We start from the raw sequence: 10,848 nt of genomic DNA on the forward strand, positions 1-10,848 counted from the left end.
TAAAAGGAAGCTTGTTGTTGCTGTTCCGGATACGTGGGGGGAGACAAATAAGATCTCGGAGATTAAAGTTGAATATGATTGGGAGCCCCCCAGATGTTCTTTATGTGAGGTGTTTGGCCATTCGAACGCCCAGTGCCCGAAACAAGTTCACGATAGAAAGTTAAATGACGAACAAACGAAAGTCACTAATGATGATGGTTTCCAGAGGGTGAAGGGAAAGAAAAAAGTTAATACGCAAATCAAGAAACATAATCTTGTCTACCGTCCGGTGGTTAAACCTGCTGTGCCACAAACTATAAATAAACCATCCGCTCAAGAACAAGACAATAATTATCCTGTGGGTAAACCTACAACTTCCATGGCTAAGGGGGTCCAGTTAAAGGAAAATCATACTGTCCAAACCAGTAACAGGTTTGGTAAGTTGGCGGACGAGTCGGAAAGTGATGAAGATGATGATGATGTGGAGGAGTTGTTTACGGATGTGGCTAAAGCTATGAAAGCGGATATTTTTTCTGAGGGTGCAAGCACACCCGGTGAATTGGGTGTTTAATGGGTACCATCGCCACTTGGAATATAAGAGGGTTGAACCGCCCTCTTAAACAAAAAGAGGTTCGTAAGGTAATACAAGATAATAATATTCAGGTATGCGCTATTCTTGAGTCTCACGTCAAATTAAACGCGGTTTTTGATGTTTGTAAGAAGATCTGTAATAATTGGGATTGGACCAGCAATGGTAGTGTTTGTGATAAAGGTACTCGGATTATTGTGGGGTGGAATACGGATTTGGTTGATCTTATGGTTATTGATTATTCGAATCAGGTTCTTCACGTTCAGTTAAAGTTTAAGCTTGATTGCAAGGTGATGTATGGTTCTTTCGTGTATGCTGAGAATTGTTATTTGAAAAGAAGGGAGTTATGGCGTAATCTTCTTGTTCATAAACAACTCACTCGTGATAAACCTTGGGCTTTACTTGGTGATTTTAATTGTGCTCTTAGTTTGGAAGACAGCTTGCATGGTTCTTCCAAAATTTCTACTGGAATGATTGATTTTCGTGATTGTGTTAACAACATTGAAGTTGAGGATATAAAGGGGGTCGGACTCAAATACACTTGGAGCAATAAACCGAAAACGGGTATGGGCCATTTTAAAAAGCTTGATAGGGTGATGGGAAACTCTAAATTCTTGGAGATTTCTAATGATTCTTCGGCGGTGTTCCTTCCGTACCGGATTTCAGACCACTCTCCATGTCTATTGAAATTCCCCTCTCTTATTAAAGGTAAGCCTAAACCGTTTAAATTCCCTAATTTCTTGATTGAAAAACCGGGTTTTCATGATATTATTGCTAAAGGCTGGAATATTGAGGTGAACGGGTATCACATGTTTCGCGTGGTAAAGAAACTCCAGAACTTAAAACACCCTATTCGTTCTTTGCTGTACCGGCAAGGCAATCTCCATAAGATAGTTACTGACCTAAGAACCCGTCTGGATGCTTGTCAAACCCGCCTTGACACTGACCCTACTAATTTGGAGTTGATTCGGGAACAGAGTAATTATCTTAAGGCTTATCATGAGGCGGCTAAGGATGAGGAAGAATTCCTTAAACAAAAGGCTAAAGTTGATTGGTTAAAGCTTGGTGACTCTAACACTGCATACTTTCACAATTCTTTGAAAATGCGAAACCATAGGGGTCGCATTGATATTATAAGTGATGCTCAGGGCCGTTTATTTGAGGGATTGGATGTTCCTTCGGTGTTTGTTAATCATTTTACGAACATCTTTGGCTCTGATTTGAAACCATTGAGGAAACTGGATAATCAGATGTTTACTACTAAACTCTCGGCCTCCCAGGCGGAGTTTATGATTAGACCTATCTCCGATTTGGAAATCAAGGATGCGGTTTTCTCTATTGAGAATTCCAAAGCGCCGGGACCTGATGGTTTTTCCTCGGCCTTTTTCAAGAGTTCTTGGGATATTGTTGGGAAAGATGTGTGTTTGGCGGTTCGTGAATTTTTCAGCAGAGGAAGTCTCCTTAAACAGGTAAACCACACCATTATTGCCCTTATTCCTAAAGTGACTAATATTGTGACTCCGAATGATTTTCGTCCCATCTCGTGCTGCAACACTTTATATAAATGCATTACCAAGATTATCTCGGTTCGTATGATGAAGGGGTTGGAGTCGTTAATTGATATTAATCAGTCAGCGTTTGTGCCTGGGCGTAGGATTTCTGATAATATCCTTTTGACCCAAGAATTAATGCATAATTACCACACTAATACAGGTCCGCCTAGATGTGCTTTTAAAGTTGATATCCAGAAAGCCTATGATACGGTCAGTTGGGACTTCATACGTGATATTCTTTTTGGGTATGGTTTCCACGATAAGATGATTCAGTGGATAATGGAGTGCATAACCACTTCTTCTTTTTCGATAGCAGTTAATGGGAATTTACACGGGTTCTTTAGTGGTAAAAGAGGTCTGAGACAGGGTGATCCGATGTCCCCTTATATTTTCACGCTGGTTATGCAAGCTCTCACGTTGATTCTGCATCGAAAGGTTCGTATTGATGGATCGTTCCGCTTTCATCGATGTTGTGAAAAGTTAAATATTATCAACATTTGCTTTGCGGATGATTTGTTCCTGTTTGCTCGTGGTGATGTGAATTCTGCTAAAATTATTATGGGGGCTCTGAATGATTTCAAAGATATGTCCGGGCTTACTCCGAGTGTTCCGAAAAGTACCGCGTTTTTCTGTAATGTCCCGGACCGTGTTAAAGGTGGTATTTTGAATATTATGCCCTTTGTTGAAGGAAGGCTCCCGGTTAAATACTTGGGGGTTCCTCTTATATCCACGAGGTTAAATTACCGGGATTGTAAGAGGTTGCTGGACTGTATGGATAGTCGGATTGGAGATTGGAAGAATAAAACTTTATCTTTTGCGGGTAAATTGCAGCTGGTCAGGTCTGTTCTTTCGTCTTTATATATTTATTGGGCTGCTGTGTTTTCTCTCCCTTCTAGACTTATTGCTGATCTTGAGAAACGGATTAAAAACTTTCTTTGGGATTATGGTCAAAATAAGGGAAAGCATAAAGTCTCTTGGGATATTGTGTGTCGGCCGAAGTGTGAAGGTGGTTTGGGTATCCGGCGTATACGGGATGTCAATAACTCTCTGCTGGTTTATCATATTTGGAGCTTAATCAATGTGCGTAACTCGTTGTGGGTTAAATGGATTTATGAGTATAAAATGAAGGGGCGAAATTTTTGGAGCTTGCAGATTCCTAACTCGTGTACGTGGGGATGGAGGAAAATTCTTCAGTTCCGTCCTCAGATTAGAAAATTTATATGGCATGAAATTGGGAATGGGAGATCTACTTCAGTTTGGTATGATAAGTGGGATGAGATTTGTCCTTTAATTGAATATATTAACCCTAGAGCTATTCATCGTGCTGGCTTGTCTTTAGAGACCTGTGTCAGTGATGTTGTTCATCATAATAACTGGGGTTGGCCGCCTGATTGGATTTTGAGGTATCCAATTCTTTTGAACCTAAAAGAAGTCAGCATTTGTCCGGATGAGAGGGACAAGATCGTGGTAATGGATGAGAATGGGACTTCAATGAATTTCTCGGCGTCTGGAATTTGGAATCTTATTCGGAGACCGGCTGATAAGGTGTCTTGGGTGCATGTTGTTTGGTTCTCTCAATGTGTTCCAAAACACTCCTTTATGTTGTGGATTGTGCTTCATGATAGGTTGAGCACGCAGAATCGTATTATGGGATGGAAAATTGGTGGGTATCCAAATTATAACTTGTATTGCTGCCCTCTTTGTATTGGAGAGCCGGATTCTCGTAACCACCTCTTCTTTGAGTGTAAGTTCTCTGCTGAGGTTTGGAGTATTGTAAGAATGAAAGGGAAGTTTCAGGGATGTAGGAATGGTTGGGCGAATATTCTTCAATATGTGTCTCAATTTGGAATGTCCAACTCTATTGAAAATGTTGTTAATCGGCTGCTATTTGGGGCTTCGGTTTACGTTATCTGGAAGGAGCGAAACAACCGGCTTTTCAAGAACTCTTTGAAGACTCCGAGGATGGTTGCGGACGAAATCATTAGGGGGACGCGCCTAAAGCTTATGACTCTAAAGTTCAAGAATTCTGAACGGGTTAATCGGGTTCTCGAGGATTGGCACTTTCCGCGGGGAGTTTCCCACCAGATTGATGATAATGGTTGATTTGTTTTAGTTTTGTTTATTTACATTGTTCTTGTGTAAGCTTTGGCTGTGTTTACCAATGTTTGGTGGTTTTGGTTTGTTTACTCTTGTATGGCATGTCATACATGAGAACTAATATGGCACTCTGTCATATTACTTGTACTTTTTGATTGTGTGGAATGCATTTAACCGGGTGAATCCCTTTACCCAAAAAAAAATATAATTTTGACTTATTATTGATCTTTGTTCCATATGTGTCTTGTTGAAAGATTTTCAGTTATAGACGCATATTTAGATCGCTTACTGTGTGTTTGTGACTATTTTATGTTTTTACTAGACGTAGTAATCTATAGGAACATTGTTTGGTGATTTATTAAGATTTTATATTCTACCTATCTAGAGAATGATAGGTAATAGATAATCGGATTGTCCTTGGGATTAGGCGTTTAGGCTAGAACTCTCTGACAGGAGGTTTCCTACATTTCCCTAGTTTCATTGTAATTCTATGTCTTATCAATTGTTCTTAGGTTACCCCTTGCACTTTAGGGTGTATTAAGATAGTCAGACCGACAGGTAATCTATCTTTTAGGGTACTATAGTATTGTTAGAGAGACTAACAGGTAATCCAACTAATCGGTAAGTTTAAAGCCCCTTAGTGTTTCCTCTTAGGTGACACCGGGAGAATGATCAGGGATCCACTAGGTTATCTAAAGGTGTTGTATTTTAAGATCCCGGTTCCATCATAGTTTCCATAGCCGAGAGAGATCCAAGATACATCAGTATGATTCTAAACCTAGGTAGTGCTTCTCCGATATTTGAGTTTGTCTAGATAATCGAGTTAAAGTCTATTAGCGTAAAGTATCATTTTAGTTCAAGTATTTTTTTTAGTTTATAGTTAATAAATAAAAAAAAGTTATTAGTCAGGGTCTAGTTTAGGTGTCACTAGTGTCCTTTGGATTCGATATACGGACTTCATTAGGCTTTACTGCAGTTGATTGGTACACTTGCCTGTCTAGTGGTCTAGCATTAGGATAGTCTAGGTTTATAAATTTAAAACTAGAGTGTCTAGGTTAGGTTAATATTTTATAGACCGCTTTCAGCCCATCAGAGGTCTCATTTGTTAACCTGTTTTAACGAATGGGACATGCCTATAAATAGGCTTTCCATAGTAGAATGGCATAGAGATCTGTGCTATAATTATCCATTGCAACGTTATGCTGTCGGATTCTCTCCTCACCTAATGTATTCTTCATCCATCATAATGTATTGATCTCCATTAACGTATTGAACATGATCTTAAACATATCGATTTACGACTAGGTCTTGGCTCGTAATAACGTATTCTTAATTTGAACTTGGTGAGAACATCTTGAATATATTTGGATTGATTTATAAAAATCCCTTTGGTTTTCACCCATGGAGCGCATGTTGTACTTAGACTTCATGACTGCTTCAAATCCTTACACATCTGTTCACTGGTTGATCGAAAAATAATATCATCCACATAAACTTGAACCAATAACAGATCCTTTCCTTTTCTTTTTATAAAACAAAGTCTTGTCAATTGCACCTCTACAAATACCATTTTCCAACAGATGATTTGACAACTCATCACACCAAGCTCTTGGAGCTTGATGTAGTCCTTACAATGCTTTGCTCAACTTGTACACTCTGTTTGGATAAATTGGATTTTCAAAACCAAGAGGTTGAGTAACATAAACCTCCTCTTCAATGTTCCCATTCAAAAATGCAGACATCACATCTAATTGATACACCTTTATGCTCATTGAAGCAGCATAAGCAAGAAAGATCATAATAGCCTTTAGTCTTGCCACATGTGCAAATACCTCTTCAAAGTGTATCCCTTCCTCTTGCAAACATCTTAGAGCTACCAGTCTTGCCTTGTTCTTCACAACTATTCCTTTCTCATCCTTCTTGTTCCTAAAGACCCACTTGGTACATATTGCATACTTGCCTCTTGGTTTGTCAATCAAATCCCATACGTGTAGATCTCTGAACTGAGCTAACTCTTCTTGCATAGCCTCCACCCAACTGTCGTCCTATAGGCATAAAGGCAGATGTTTGCCCTTTCAGAAGAACTTCTAGTCACTCTTTCATGCAAGTCACCAATAATGTTCTTTATAGGATGATTTCTTTGTGCGAAAGTTATTTGAACAATCTGATCTGCATTAATCTCTAAGTCCAGATTTGAAACATTTACTTAACGCTCTTCAACGTGGTCAGTGCCATCATTTGATGTATATTCCATATTGTTAATATGATTTGATGTTGAAGCTTCATTACCCCCAATCTACAACGTATCAAATAATGATTGAAACATGTTTCGATTGGCATTTTCTTTAGTTGTAGGTGGCTAAACAGTCTCTTCTGATTCCTCACCTGTTCCCCTTGGTAGTTCAGCTTCATTTGTAATATTCATATTTGCATTCTGATTATCATTTTCAGCAGTTTCACCTTGATCCTATTCATTCATCTTCTTCTTTTGAAACTCAAACTCTCTATCATCACCAGCCACTTTGGACCAAAGTTTGCCCAAATCAATCTTTTGTTCCTTTACAACTTCAGGGACACTTGTTTTGTAAGACCCTTCATTAAAATCTTCAGTACATATGTCACACCCCTACTAGCACAATGCGGAAGCGTAAAATGGGAATGTAACAAACACCTCTGGTATCAATAACATTGTTTATAAAGAAACATTACAAATTAAGTTACGTTATATTACATTGTTCTATCTTCGTTTACGAACCAGGTGTTACAACAAAAATATGTTCATTAAACTATTCTGTTTGTACTAACAACCTTGCGTCTATTCTCATAGCATCGAGCACATTCCACGATAGGTAGAACGACATCACTTTATTCCAACTTTGGTAATCCTGAAAAGTAGTTTCAAAAAAGGGTCAACCACTGGAGTTTGTGAGTTTCACGAGTTTCAAGAAAACAGTTATGAATATTTACAAGTTAACACTTGTAATCATGATATAAGTATGTATATATGTAAATGATGTAATTATGCTAAGCTACAGTGAAGCCTTGACTGTTTGTGCTGCGTGCATCCATTTCCCACAACCAATCAACCACTGTGGCTCCTCTTCTACCCACAACATGCCCCGGTATCTATGTCTAACACTACATAGCCTGTTTGTATAAGTATGGTCATGTGTAAACGACGCTATGTGACACGGCCACCAGGCCTTTGGGTTTGTCAAACTAATAGTACTATTCACAACCACTGGCTCGAAGTTAATCATTGTGCTAGTGGGGACTTTCGTGTGTTAGCACTTAGATAATTCACATCATTACACGTTTCATATATGCGTATGTAATCAAACATGCTTTTCACCACAAAAGTTTGTAAAACTGTTTAAAGAGAGGGGTCATGAAACTCACGGTTTAATCAGTAATCAGTAGTGCGACAGTTCAGGTTTTGCTTGACTCTTAATCACTGGTCCCTAAAATCAATATTATAATAATATTTATATTTTAATATTATTAGAATCTCAATACTAAACTGGGCTGCATATTTAATCTGGGTATAGCTGGTACGCCCAGAAAGTGTGATGTTGTTCAATGTCTAATACTTAAAACCGAACTTGGTTCAGTTTTCCCGTTTACGCAGCTGGGCCAAGTTGTTCGTTTATGCATTTTTGAGAAAACGTTATAGGAACGTTTACGAGCCAGGAATCTAGTCGCAAATCGATACGTTTAAGATCGTGTTCAATACGTTACAGATTTATACATTACATGGATGATGAATACATTAAGGATCTAGAGAGAATCCGGCATGGTAACGTTACAAGGAATAAATAAGCACAGATCTCTTTGCTAAACAACTATGGAAGGCCTATTTATAGGCATGGACTCATTCGTTATATTGTAGTGACGAATGAGCCTTCTCATTCGTTAACAAGGTTAACAAATAAGTCTTTCCATAGCCCCATTCGCTAAACACCCTTAGCGAATGGGTATACCTTAACGAATGAGTCGCCATTCTTTACACAGTAGTAACGAAAGGAATCTTTACATTAACGAATAGCCTAGTCCTTAATGAATAAGGCCCCATTCGCTAAACATCCTTAGCGAATGAGCCTTTATACATTAACATAAAGACTAAACTACCCCTAGCCTATTCGAACAGCTACGGACACCAAATCCGTGCACTTACAGTTTTGAAAACAGTTATTGGGATGTAAGCTTAGGTAAATGTGTTGGTCAATAAAATGATTAACTTATAAAGAAAGATCACATATTCGGGTTCTGGATTCGCCACGGGGCTCATTTATGTTTATTCAGTTTGATTTGAAGAAAAAAATGCGCACAATTTATTCAAATTGTTCGGGTTTCTCATAACAAGTTCGTTTTTACCTAACTAATCCAAAAATATAATTTCTGATCACTCTTGATGTTCTGATATTCCAACAGGTTCGTTAATCACGAACTCGTCAGTTTTTATCAGAATTGAATTTGTTTAATCTTTAAATTAGCACAATTAATTATTCGTTAATCCTTAAATTATGAAAATTAAGTCATTTATCAATTAAAATATATAGATTTTTATAAAAATATTTCTGGAATTATTTACTGATTTATTAATTTATAAAAATTCATTTTATCTGCTATATTTAGTCCAAAAATCGTTCGTTTATACCAAACGATCTCCAAAAACTACACCAAAATTTCTGAGTGACCAGAACATGTCCCACAATAACCTGGAAAAATTCCAAACTCTAACAATCTTGCCAAATATCATTTTCGAGCGAAAAACGACTATAAAAATTCAATTAAAAGAAAATGTATAAAACATATTTAGGTTTTTCCAAAAGACCCCAAATTTCATATGTGATCATAATATATCAAATTTGAGTTTCCCACAAAATTTCATAATTTTTCAAGCATTTTAACTATTTTTCCCAAATAAATGCCCCAATTCGGTAATAAATTCGCCAAATTTGAACAGGGACTCAATGATATGGTCCCTGATGTCCCTGCAAAATTTCATGACCTAACAATATGCAAATCACAATCGAATCCTAAACAGCTCGTAATCGAGTGTTTCGGTATTACCTTAGCGGTTTTGGTTCGTTTTCGTCCTATTAAACAAGTTTTCGGGTTCTTTCGCTTCTGTACAAGCTAGATACAGGTCCTATATCACAAACCAAGCAAGTTTCATCAACACAACAGCCCCTTAACTTAGGGTTTCAGCTAGGATATAAAATCGAACTTTTGAACCATAAAAACGCCGTTTAAACCCTCAAATCCGTTTTTTTGGCCCAAAAATAGTATGATTCTGATTCCAAACCATGTGTATGATCAAAACGATTTGCGTGTCAAAACGTGAGATGCCAAATCCAAATTTATTTCGGGTTCGGTTTTTGACGCGAAAAATATATCGGGTACGACAGACAGTGCAAAAACGAGTGTTTTTCGGCTATTTTTTAGGTAAATTTATGAAAACATACTATAGTTTTATGAAAATCGAAAATATTTTCATGGATCGCTTAAAACATTTCAAATAAGTGTTTGGTAAGTCTTTTTCGGCTTAACGGATGATACAATGCTTGGTTTTTGGTAAAAGGGTTTATACCCAGGCTATAGATTAAAAATAAAAACTGGCGTAATGACAGAGTATCAAAACGGCAACAAAAAACACAACCACAAACTAGCCGAGAGGCATACCACTCGCTAGCTAAAAAACCCACTAAACACAGCCCATAAAACTACAAGAAAACAAAAAACATTAGACTTCTAAAGTAGCATTAGGCAGCTTCCAAACTTCCATCCACTTCCTTGAGCTTGAACGAAACCGACTCGAGAGAAGTTTTAATCTGACAATGCCCACTACCGCATCAATGATCTGACTGCAATCCCTCCTTTGATTTTTGAATAGTCTTAAATTCCTTTCCTGCCAAATCAGGTAGCAACTCGCTGCTAAAACAAGTTTAGCAGTAACCACATCCGCCGATTTACTAGAAGCAAAAGACTCGTATTTCACCAAGATATCCCCCCACACATCAGAATAGGATTCAATCTTAGCAAACTCACATACACCTTTCCAGACTTTGAGCGAAAACGAGCAACGAAAGAATAAATGACCATGAGAATCAGGTTGAACATCACACAACGGACATACCTGGCTGACATCAGTTCGGTTCTCCCAATATCTTACCTTATCCTGAGTTTTTAAACGATTCTTAATGATCAGCCACAATAAAAAAGCGTGCTTAGGAATACAGTTAGGATACCATACAACATTAACCCAAGTGACCTTACGATCCTTAGATCGAATAGCATGCCAAATATCCTTAACAGAAAACTGAACAAGCTTTCCATTCAAATCTTTAATCCAAACTTCATCATCTTTTTGATTTTGAATTGAAGGAAACTGCACAGAATGAAGAATAGAATTCCATTCAACCGGCCACCTCCAAATACCAATTATCTTTCACGTTTAAATCTAAGGAGGGTAGTTAAACGAGCATATTTACGTTTAACTTGTTTGCTATCGAACTAAGGCCATAAAACTAATATATTAGCTTATATTAAACGTATATCACTTATAGATGCCCCCCCTGGGATAACTGGGTCGTAACCAGACACCGTTCGGTTAATCATTCAACCGTA

Source organism: Bidens hawaiensis, unplaced genomic scaffold, assembly GCF_021521415.1.
Source record: "Bidens hawaiensis isolate Kalapana, Puna unplaced genomic scaffold, B.hawaiensis_p1.1 tig00004539_1, whole genome shotgun sequence".
Lineage (NCBI taxonomy): Eukaryota > Viridiplantae > Streptophyta > Magnoliopsida > Asterales > Asteraceae > Bidens > Bidens hawaiensis.